The sequence below is a fragment of the Pinus tabuliformis genome, chromosome J, assembly GCF_031772625.1.
Source record: "Pinus tabuliformis cultivar Carrire ecotype Pingquan chromosome J, CPIR1, whole genome shotgun sequence".
In the NCBI taxonomy this organism is placed as follows: Eukaryota; Viridiplantae; Streptophyta; class Pinopsida; order Pinales; family Pinaceae; genus Pinus; species Pinus tabuliformis.
In genome coordinates this window covers 990555095-990568093 of record NC_142295.1, presented here as the reverse complement: position 1 = coordinate 990568093, position 12999 = coordinate 990555095, and positions in this window count along the sequence as shown.

The window sequence follows — 12999 nt, the reverse complement described above, 5'->3', positions numbered from 1 at the left end:
GGCCGAAGTTTTGGAGATTGTAATGAGACTACACTAAACACCAATACAAGATCCTAGCCTGGGAGTCCAACAAATCCACACGTAGTTGAAAAACCTGTGTCTAGAGATGCAGAGTTTGAAATATGACAGGACAACTCACCCAAAGGCACGGGAGGAGGTATGGTGCATAAAGTGCAAGGGCAGGGACATGACAAGGACCATTGTCCAGTCTTCGCGAACTACCTAGCAGGAGGAGGGTCGATTCCATTGAGACTAGAGGTACAAGAAGGACCAAGCACGGTGCCTTCATTATGGTGCGTGATTTGTCAGATACGAGGGAAGCATGCTACAGATAACTAACACCTATTACAGAAGTATACACAGATGTCCCAACAGTTATTCTGTAATTTCCGCAGGTCAGTAGGTCATGAAGAGTGCACATGTAGAAGTTATGAATTGATGATGGATCGGAATCCTACCTATAGAGTTAAAACCAAAACACGAGCCCTCGAACAAAATGCAGGGATGGCACGCACTGGATTTCAGGGGTGCAGACGAGGTCGAGGTGGAATGGGACTAGGAAGGGGTCATGGATAGCTAGTTTGTTATAATTGTGGAGGACCAAGGCATTATAGCCATGATTGTACAAATACAACGAGAGCATCATGTTTATATTGTACCTAGTTTGATCATGAGATGGAGGACTGCCCCACACTGATAGCTAGGTTTCATGATAAAGGAACACTCCAGGCTCCCTCGACTCAGAACATGCAAATGATGAGGTCTGAGCCACGTGAAGAGGAACCGAATGTAAACATCGTGCTCCAAAGTAGTATCATGAGAGGAGATGACAAGGGTAAGTAGCTCGAAGAAAGTGTCTGGGTTAGCAAGGCTCCAACAAAGAAACTAGAGTTCCATTTGGAGCACGCGAAGGAGACATTCATGGAAGCTAAGAAGAGCTTCACGGAGGCCTCCACTTCAGGTAGTAAAGACAAACTAGAACCGGATATGGACCCATCAATGCTCAGTACCTTTCTAGAGACATGCATGAAGCTGCTATGTGACAACAAAGTAGTGAAAGGGCTGCAAGAACTCATCAGTAGATGTGCTGGATTAAGGGAACTGTGTGTAGTCCGGAAGCTCAGGAAACACACAACGCGAATAGGAAGGGAGATGAGATTGACTGTGCAAATCAAGGAATAAAATGGATCAAGTGATTTTGAATATAGGATGGGACGCGAATGTCCTGCCAAAGCAGACATGGGAGCACATGGGCAGGTCTGCATTGCAATGATCTCCTTTTCAATTACGAATGAAGAACCAGCAAAAGATCCTACCAATGGGAAGATTGTAGGGAATAACGGTAGATATCGAAGGTGTAAGCGAGCTTGCAGATTTCGAAGTGATAGAGATTGTTGATGACAACAATCCCTATCCCATGCTACTGGGCATAGATTGGGCCACTGATATGAATGGAGTGATAAATCTAAAGAAGAGAAAAATGTTTTTTAAGAAAAATTCACTGCGTGTAGTGGTACCTTTAGACCCTGTAGAAGGATTGTGCTACACAGAGCCAGTGTGTGACGATGAGAGCGACGATGATCTAGATTGTATCTACAAGATAACTGCTCTAGAAAAGGATTGGGTGAATCCTACAACTGATGGCAAGATTTCATGGGAGCGCGAAAGCTCTTGCACATTAGATTCAGACGATTAAATAGAACAATGGCAGAACTAGTTACACGAGGTGACCACGCTCAATTACAACATGATGGTAAGATCACTGCGCTACGTGACCACAGAAGTAAGGGATCTACCTATGTATGACGGGTTGACAACGGTGGATGATTTCCTAAACAAATTTGAAAGAGAGGTGCCAGAACAATAGCGGTTTGATGCTCTGAAATGGGTATCACGCACTACGCCTGCAAGGTGGTGGGGTATGCACCAGCAGAATTTTAAAGACTGGTGGAGATGCATAAGGATGATGTGCCTATGATTTGGGAAGTCACAGATACAGCTAACAGACAAGTATGATGGACGTCATGATCCACGTACACACCTCACGAAATGGACCAAGATCTACAGGGAAGACCTACAACCTGAATGGGTGCATTTGTTCTATCATTCCCTAGATATCATACCCATGAATCGATATACTGAGACGAAGCTCCACCATGGCATGAGCGTATGGGATATCTTGCATGAAGGATTCTTGTTAACCTTCACATTTGAAGATCATTGGTGGGATATTGTTGATGATGCGCTAGAAGTAGTAAAAGTAGTTATCTTCAAAATACCCAAGGAGCTAATGGAAGTGCTTCAGCCAGAATGGGTGATACAGCTGAGCTGTGTGTTGGAGTGTTATCATGTAAAAATTGAGGATGATTAAGATCCATGAAAACTTAACATCCGAGAAACTGAAGGCTATCGCAAGGTTCAAGGACCATTAATTGAAGACCCTGACATCACTGGACCACTAAAAATGAAGCAAGTAAACATTGGGATGGAGGTTGAACCAAAATATGCAACGCTCGGTGACTATTGGGATGATGTCATGGTGGATAAGGTCATTGAGTTACTCTGTGAGTACCAAGAATTATTCCCGACCAAGATTACGGACTTAAAAGGGATCGTTGGTGACTTAGGGATGATGAAGACCACCCTTAAACCTAGCACGAAGCCCGTTAAACAGAGGCCTTACCGCTTGAATCCGAAGTATAAGGAAAAGGTCCAAGTAGAACTAGATAAAATGCTCACGACTGGAATTACTGAGCCGATTGAAGAATCTGACTTGGTGAGCCCTATGGTGGTGCAAGAGAAAAAATAGAAGGGTGAAATACGAATATGCGTGGACCTCGAGAAGCGGAATGATGCCTGTGTACATGACCCATTCCCGACATGTTCACAAATGAGGTATTGGAAAATGTTGGCAGAAAAGAAGCATACTCATTCATTGATGGGTTCTTAGGGTACCACCAGATCAAAATCGCGCCAGAAGACAGGAGCAAGATGACCTTTGCAATGGAATGGGGCTACTTTCAATACACCATTATGCCATTCAGATTGAAGAACACGCCAACCATATTTTTGGGCATCGTTGTTGCCACATTCAAAGAATACATCCACAAGTTCCTAGAGGTCTATCTGGATGACTGGATTTTCTTCAGATTGGTTAAGCACCACGTAGCAAGCTTACACTTGTTGCTGGATACTTGCTGACGATGCCAGATTGTTAGAGAAAGATTTCGGCGAAAATCACATGGATACTTGCTGATGTGCGCTTCTTGAGATTGTGCTGAAACTCAAGAAGCGCACATTCCTTGTTCCCTTTGGAAACCTATTGGGACATGTGGTCTGCAAACAGGGTCTAATGGTGGACCCTATGAAGATTGTAGTGATTCTAAATTTGGAAGCACCACAAAGTGTTAAATAGCCATGCGCTACCTTGGGACACACAGGGTACTACTGGAAGTTCATAAAAAGCTATGCTCAAATCACTGTGCCAATGGAGAAACTATTGAAAAAAGATGTCACACTATACTGGAATGATGATTGCATGAAGAGCCTGGATGCCCTAAAGGGGAAGTTGGCCTCCACTCCAATCTTGGTCTTCCCAAAATGGGATGTGGAGTTTCATGTCCATGTTGATGCGTTGTGTATCGCACTGGGAGCAGTTCTCACACAAGAGGGTGGGGAAGGCTTGGATCATCCTATCATGTTTGCAAGTTGTAGATTTTCAAAAGCCAAGAAGAACTATTCCATAACTGAGCGTGAGGGGTTGGTGATGGTGTACATGCTCCAAAAATACTGACACTATTTTCTCGGAGGACATTTCAAGATGTATACAGACCATTCCGCACTAAAGTACTTTGTCAATAAGCCTGTTTTGGGGGGGTGCATATGTAGGTGGCTCTTATTGTTCCAAGAATACGACTTTAAGGTCATGGTCAAACCAGGACACTTGAATGCAGGACTAGATCACTTGTCACGTATTGAGATGGGTGAGGAACCTACTAGTTTGGAGGAAGGATTACCTGACACATAGCTCTTTGTGGTGCGTGTCCCAGATGGGCACTTTGAAGATATAATCCACTTTCTTACAATAGGGACTGCACTGAAGGAATACTCCGTCCAACAAAAGAAAGAATTGGTGGTGCGTGCAGCAGATTTTTTTGTCATCGCGGGGCACCTATACAAAATGGGAAATGATGAGATATTGCGAAGATACATACCTGAATTTGAACAGAGTTATATCCTTGGGGAAACACATGGGGACACTACAGGAGGACACTATGCAGGACACATGACCACACAAAAGATTCCTCGCATAGGGTTGTGGTGGCCAACCCTTCACCAGGATTGAAAAGCACACTGTAAAGCCTGCGATATATGTCAAAGGACAGAAAAACCATCGCAAAGGGACAAGATGCCATTGAATCCACAAATGACACTACAACCATTTGAGAAATGGGAAATTCACTTCATGGGACCCCTCAAACCTCAGGAAAAAATAAGCGCACGCTACATCATCACCGTGATGGAGCACCTAACACGATGGGTGGAAGTGCAACCAGTAAAAGGCTGCTTAGCCTCTACAACTGTGAATTTTTTGTTTGAAAATGTGTTGAGCTGATTTGGCTATCTAAAAATATTAATGAGTGATCAGGGAACACATTTCCTGAATAAAACCATCAGTGCGCTCACAGAAGAGTTCGAGGTGTATCATCAAAAAAGTACACCATATCACCCACAAGCCAATGGGACTGTAGAAGCATTCAACAAAATACTGGAGACTACGCCGACCAAAGTGTGCAACGCACAGCGAAGCGATTGAGACTTGTGCGTACCTATAGTGCAATGGGCTTATAGGACAATGTGTAAGAAACTGAAGGGACAAACACCTTTCCAATTAGTTTATGGCATGGAAGCTATCATGTCGATGGAATATATCGTACCTAGTCTACGCATAGCCATGCTCACATGGATGACAGACCACGAAGCTTTGGAGGAAAGGCTCACACAATTGGAAGAACTTGAGGAGGAGCAGTTGTTGGCTAGATTTCATCAGCAGGTACAAAAGAAGCGTGAAAAGGCCTGGCACAATCGCCATATCAAGTTGCGCACCTTCAAGACAAATTACTTAGTGCTATTGTACAACAGTAAGTTTGAAAAATTTCTAGGAAAATTCAGAATGCATTGGTTGGGACCATACATGGTTAAGGAGGTCACAGATGGAGGTTTGGTCCAGCTAGTCAAACTAATGGAATAACCCTTCCCAAGCAAAGTGAATGGCAGTCACTTGAAGCCCTACACAAGTGGGCCATCTATCTGACTAGCCGGCAGAGGCCCAGTCTTCACACTTTGAGGAGTCGGACAAAGGCACGAGACTATAAACATATGCAGTAGATACTGGTACACATCTATGGAAACAATTCAAACACGGAGGTCTCAAAATAGAGGATGCAACAGATTCAGCAAGAAGCAACTGAGTGCACTACCGAAATCAGCACAGTTTGAGGACAGTTGGAAGAACTCTACACCAAGAATGTCATGTCAACCGAGTAACTCGAGGGCGAGTCACAATGTTTGTGTTGGGGGCTTGTTGGGCATGGAATCCCCCCGATGAATGTTTTGGGGCTCAAAGCCCATGTTTTGACCAAATGGTGTTGTAAAGCCCCGTGAATTGCAGGTGCAGAAGTATGTTGGATTCATAAGGTTGTCTGCCCTAGTTTATAATGTAATGTCGGCCTACCCATGGTCTACAGACCATGAGATTGTATAGATAGAGCGAGGCTCTAACTGTAAAAGGAGAGAATGAAGAATGTAGAAGCGAAGAGCAAGAGTCTAAGTGTGTCTTGAGTCGTAGAATAGGAGAAACCTCTGCAGCTAAGTGCAAAGAGGCCTGGTAGTCTGCAGCTGAGTTCACAGACCCCTGTAGCTGAGTGTGCAGAGGCCTAGTAGTCCACAGCTGAGTGCATAGGTTGGAATTGAGTCTGTAACTGAAGGAAGATAATAATGAAGAGAGGTCTTATCTTAATTATGTGTATCTATTCTTGGGTTGTTTCCTGTTTGATATGAATTGCAATTATATTTTTTATTTACTACACGCACTTGTATGAATGATTTATATTGCTAAGTATACTTTACGCATGCAAATAAGCTAAGTTAATCAACTAACAGTGGAATACTAGTAAGGACTTGGGTAATAACAACATTCGGCCCCTGAGTAGGGCTGCGCGAAGGTAGCATCTCAAGATGTGAGGTATGGGTAAGTGCGCATAGCAACCACTTGAAATCATCAAACATCTCCAGGGTGTGGAAACCTGGTTCTAGCACCCTCCCATACTACTTCGGGTGAGACCTCTTGTTGAAAATGGCAACAATAAATGCTAAAAATAGCATTGCTATAAATAACATTGCAAGATATACTCCAACTCTGTTGGAAATATAAAAAAATAGAAATCCTAAAAATAGCATTGCTATAAATAGCATTTCAGGATAGACTCCAATTTTAATTAGTCCTTGAATTAAAATTGAGAATTAAAATTCGAATTTGGTCTCAGTAGCTATTTGAAAAATAATTAATTAATTCATCTTGAGTTAATTAGTTGGAGAAAATCAAACATGAAGTCTTTGTGAAGACATGCAATAGTTATCCCTTTAATTGAGGAAGTTATCCCATAATTAAGGAGATGAGGATGAGTTTTATTTGAGCTATAATTAGTTAGCTCAGTTAACTGAGTTAAGTCCAGTTAAATTAGTTCCAAATAGTCGGAGGAACTAATTCTGAGTTCAGTTAGTTAATGCATGCATGCATGCAACTAGTGTTCTCCAGATAACTGAATATTCTCTCATAAATAACTCATGCATGTTAGTTCAGAGAAAGATCCAGTTGAAATTAAAGGAAGGGACAATGTACTATCAGTTGGAGGAATTTTCCTATCAAGGAAATGCATCCATGCAGAAGGAATTAACTCCTTTAGGATTGCACAGTTATTTCAGAGGTCAAAGCAGTGTGTGAGGTGAGAATCACATTGGATATAGCTGGAGGACCAGGAAAAACTACTCAATGAAATAGGAGGCATGGAGGACTGAAGGAAGGCATATGTGTTGTTTATTCTATCTATGAGTAGAAAAGAGGGATTGTACTGAGATCTGGATAGCTTGTGAGATAAAGATTTGTGTAATGCTGAGATATTTCCACTTGTATGATAATACAAATAGCAGGGTTTTTTAGCTGAGGCTTTACCCGGAGTATTGTTCTATGTTTCATGAGTGATTGAATATGCTTCTTTGTTATACATGTTCTGGTTGATCTTGCTCAAAATTTATTAAGCTTACAGGAGTTTTATTGTATAAGTAGATTAAGTATTTTTCTTTAGTACATTTGTCACATGGAATGAGTCGATCTTGTGGACAAGATAGACCTTCCTAGAATCTAAAGAAGACCTAATGACAAGCAAACCAATCACAAACTATCTTTCTCTAAATATGCATTTATAAACAAAGGCAAACAAGTGTTTTAGGCCTACCTTGGGTCCAACGCAAGTTTGTGGAAGCCTTGCTCCTTCGATCCAAATGAGCTCCCTTGTCGCGAATCTGCAAACACAAACAAGCAAACAAATTAAATAGCACCTAAAAAGCCAATATCATAAAACATATTTAACATGAAAGTCAAGGAATTCATGAAACAAATGACATGAGACACTTTGTTGAGAAAAATGAATCTGATTGAATTAATTCAAATCAAAGAAGAACTTTACAACCTGTGCCTTGACGCTGTACAAGCTCCTCCCAGGGTCCAGCAAGAAGTCTCCTCTACTTTGACAAGTTTCACTCTCTTCCCAATGAAGTCAAAAAGGTATGTGATCTCTCCTCTCAAGCTTAACTAGGAAGTCTTAATTCCACCAGCATTTACCCTAAAAATGTTCAGCTTCTAACCTCTCTAGCAACCAGCCCAATGCCTGAATTTATAGTGCAATGGAGGGAAGTTACTAGGCCCTCCTTCAAAGGGATAAAACCCTCCTTCAAAGGGATAGCTCCTCTCATCAAGGGATTAGCTCCTTCTCTTTTGGGATGCATGAAACACCTAAGAGCAGCCAATCCACGTCAAAATTCCTTCTAGAATCATCTAGAATTAACCCAAAGTGAGTTTTTTAGAATAAACTTGCACCTTTTTGACTTTCACAGGGGTCCGCACCCACACCTTTAGGGACAGAGTGGGCAGGTCTACAGTTTTTGTAAACAGGAGGTGTGGGACTGCAGGCAATAGTGAGAGAAAGTGCGGAACCAGAGCTTTGTTGATTTTCAATGTCTTTCTCTCATTTTCAAAGCTTGACTTGAAGAGCTGAGGTCTGAGACTTGCTTAGGAGGACAGTACAAGTGATGATAGACCCATACTGACTGCAAATAATCATGGTGACGATATTTTTGTGTAACAACATTGCATAATCAGTTTAATCTACAGTGAAGTTTCTACACTTCAATCCACGCTCCATGGACTATTGCCGAAAGGGCCAGTAATACTGGGATTTTTTTGGCTAAATCACCTTTGAACCTGGGTCAGGCCCCAACAAGCCAACAACACACACAAAAAGACATTTCATGTGTTTCCTCTACATTTCTTGCTACCTTCTCACTTTTTTGACCAACTATCGTCTTTGGCATGTTGACTGCTATGTCATGTTTGTGACCTTGTTCTGGTGGTATTGAAGGTTTGTGTTTGAATTGTGTTCACTATGTAAACATATATCACACTCACACACGATGTTGTAATAATTGTCGCGCAAGTGTCGTCATGGTCATCCGAAGAGTTGAACTCATCACTTTCATCATTAGACAGTCCCACAATCAGTCACACTGAGCATATGTTGTCTTGTTGGCTCGAGATGTCTGGTCGTCAAGTCATGTTGAGTGTGTGTTTACAAGGTCATATATACATGGTTCACTCACCCACACACTCAACCATTTTTCTGATGATCTACCGACCGGACCACCCTTCATCATCTGGACCTTCGCTGAGTTGAAATATGCAGTCTTAGCCCTCAGTGACCAAGTAATACTACTCAGAATTTCGCAAACCTTGAGGCTACCTCCTCGACAGTCTTCATTACACAATCTTGGAATCATCTTGGCTGAATGTCACCCAAAATAGTGTAGAAGTTTCCCAAGAATCCATCTCAATCTATGTTGCCCGCAAGCCAATCTATCAAGCCTCTTGTTGGTGAACTAGAGAGTTTGAGTGGGTAGTGACCCCACGCTTTAGTCCTCCAAATAATTTCTCAGAAGCAGTCAGCATGTTTTCCTTCACTAAATGAAGAAATTGCATAAACATAAGGGACAAGCACCTGCTTCCTATTACTACAATGTGTTTGAAAATTGCGTAGTTATGTCAGTTAGTCCTCCCTGCCAGCCAACTTGCTACTCTTCCTGAAAATTGCGCAGTTTGTTTGGACTATCCACCAGCTGCCCAACATCTCTCTCAGCCCAAAATCTACCCAGGCATGTCCTGTATGACTGCCTCCCAGTTTTGTACAGTTTTTGCCAACAAGATCCTGCAACCCACTCCCAACCTCCCCTGAAAGCCTACAAAATTTTCACCACCAATGTCCTCTGCTGCCCGCACTGCCTTCCAGGGAAAAATTTCATATTTCTACCTCCTATCTGAGCAAGATCCAATAGAATGTCATTGTTGTTCCAGACTACTCATCCATAACTTTGAGTGACCTCTGCACAACTTTTCCTGACAGTACCCCTAAGCCTCACATCCCGGCCTGACATGTGCTCCGAACTGTTTCAGAGCCTTCTCCTCTCTCCTAATCATCTACACCTGGAAATGAAAGACAATGCATCATGGTAGAATAGGGGATTTTTTGATTTGATGTCATCTCATCATGAGTGATTGTAGAAACAGGTACATGGATGAGACATGCTGCGATGACAAACAGGATGAATAAGGAGTGCATGCTAGAAGACTTGATCACAGTTGGATGAACACATGAAGCATACCAAGTAGCAAGCGAAGGAGACACATGCACATGCATGAACTATCAAGTGAACACCAAGACCATTGAAGATTCTATGCACTCTGCCATGTGGAGGTGAAGCTGTGGTACACCACGGGCACACTCATCACTCAAAAACATAGTAGCTCAACATGAACAATACAGCCAGAATGTGCATACTTACAACGTCATGTCGTGTTGTGTCATCAGTCACCTAGGAAACATCACTAGTTTGGTTCATAACTGTGTAATCAATATAATGTAACGTGGAAGTCTAAGAGACCCACGGATGAAGTCAAAGAGTCATGTAAGTCAAACAATCATGAGGGAAGTTGAATAGTCACAAGGGTCAGTTTCACCCCTGACTATACATACCCCTCATTTGTACATGCAAAAGAGTTTTCACCTTGGCTCCTCCCACATAGTCTTGAGAGTCTGTAATCTTTTCTTTGAGGAGCGAGCAGTGGCTCCAATGCCCTGCTATCAAGGTTAGTGATGTAATGGTGTATGGATATGTCTTAGAACTTTTGCTTAATTCAGAAGCCTGTTAATGGGCCAACACATTTTCAAACATGTATTGTATTCGTTTATAAGACTATTCTTTGGACACTTGTAATGCATGTTTCTTTAACCTCTATTAAGACAGCTGAACTATTTCAGTTGTTTTAGTGCATATGTTGTTGGAAATGTGTTGTATCAGTTGTTAATGTTGTCTCACCTATGTGGACTATTCTGTTGGACACTCGACAGATTTATTCTCATAAACTTTTTATAATGACCATCACACTCATGTGGACTACTCCACTAGGTGTTATACATGCTATCAGTTCACTTTGTATTTGTCACTGCTACATATGTGTGGACTACACCAGAAGCTTCACATGTCTTATTGTGTTGTGTGTCTCTAACTGAGTTGGGACTATTCCCTTTCGACTTGAGACTCACTCTCACCCTCCCCCTTTCCAGTGAAATAACCTTGACATAAGAGACACTAAACACTCACCAGGCACACAAACCTCGCTGTTGGAAGACTAAGTAAACCACTCCCATGTGCTGACAAGGAAGAGCTAAGGCATATCTTTAAGATAATGGAAATCGGTCCATCATACCATATGGAACTCCTACACCAAATAGCATGAGCTCTAGTTGGGACTTCATATCAATGAGATCCCTTGAATGTTGGAGGGTCCAACACTACCAACATTCTTGGCACTAGAAGGAGGGCCAGATGACAAGTTGTGTCCTCAAAAATATGTTTTGAATCTCCACATACTTATCATGACTAAACATAGAAATTCTCTTCGAGAGTGTATGTCATATAGGAATGATTTTGAAATCTCGGAGAAGCTTTGGAAGTTCTTGTCACAATACACATATGAAGGTGAAGGAAAAATGGCCTGGCTTGAACACAAAATGGCCTTATCAGTTATATAACAAGTATAAAATCCATGAGGATTACATGAGGTGCGTGATGTTCGCACGCATGCTTTGAGGGCACCCACTTCCATTAGGGGAGTTTTGAGGTCTAAAATGGGCCTCCTAAGGAAATTATAAAATAATAGTGGAAATAACAAAATAATATTTGATTACATCATCAAATTTTTGAAGGAAAAAGAAAAAAATATTTTTTCAACTCCTATTTTCAACTTGTCTCCATATTGGTTTACTCAAATTTTGAGCTGCAACACTCGTTGGATGCATAATTTGATTCCTCATCCAAGGAGTACCCATGTTGCATACTTTCCATGGAGCTTGCTACATGAAAAACGTGATTGCAATCATGTTTTTTCATTTATTTCTCATTTTCATGTAGAAGGGTCCATCAAAAGTATGCAACATGGGTACTCCTTGGATGAGGAACTAAATTTTGCATCCAACAATTTCTCTCATTCGAAATTAGAGTAAAACCTTAGTGAGATAACTTTACAATACGAGTTGAAAAAAGAGTTTTATTATTTTATTATTTTTTAATATTTTCACTTTTTTAATCCAAAAATGGTGAATCGTCCCCCATGGTTGACATCATCATCTTGACACCTATTGGTTCTTATAAAGTTTATTTTGGTTGTACATTTTTCTTAGGAGGCCCATTTTAGACCTCATAAACCCCTAATGTATGGTGTGTCACACTGCCCAAGAAATCTATTCACTCTCTCACTCAGTCGATCAGAGAGATAGGTGATGATTTCCATAATTTTGACTATCAAGCACTCAATAAAGAAATTCCAAAATTATTGAAAGCACCTAATGAATCTGTTGAGCAATTTCACACACATTTTGGTAATCTTGCATACTGATTTCTTGAAGATGAAATTGATTGGGAATTTCTCGAAGGAAGATTTAAGTATCTTCTTCACATATCTCAAAACTCGCAATTCTTCAAATCATTCGAATACATCCCAGCATACCTCAGTGTTAGAGCTTCCAAATCTAGGATGGACAAGGTCGCTTTCACAAGTGACTATTCATCCTCGTCTCAGCAAACAACTCTAGCTACGTAATACAATGTGGAAGAAGGTGCACACATATTTGTTGAACTGTCACATCCTCCTAACCCACCTTCTCTTGATATATGCAGAGATTTGGCTTGCAAGCCTGTTGGTTGTCATGTGGATTCATTCCCTCAACCTCAGTCCCAAAGTTCCATTGATCCTCCAGATTGTACTATGTTGTGTTCTCCTGTTCCAGATTCCAGACCTTGTGTTCACCAGGATCAAGTTGTTGACGGAGTTGGTATTGTGTAGCCAACCTGCACTATCATTCATGATGAGTGTGTGTAGGAATCTAAAGAAGAACCCGTGATGAAGTATAACTCCCTTCCATCTTTGCCTCATCCACTCTATCCTAGCATCTCTTGTGATTTAGCCACTTTTGATTTCCCCTGTGAAAACTCATCTTTGGATATTTCTACTTTCGATCATTCAGAGGACACACTAGATGTTAACCTATCAATACATCGTGGAGAGGACACATCTTCCTCTAAAAATCCATCCCACCTATCATTTGTCATTTC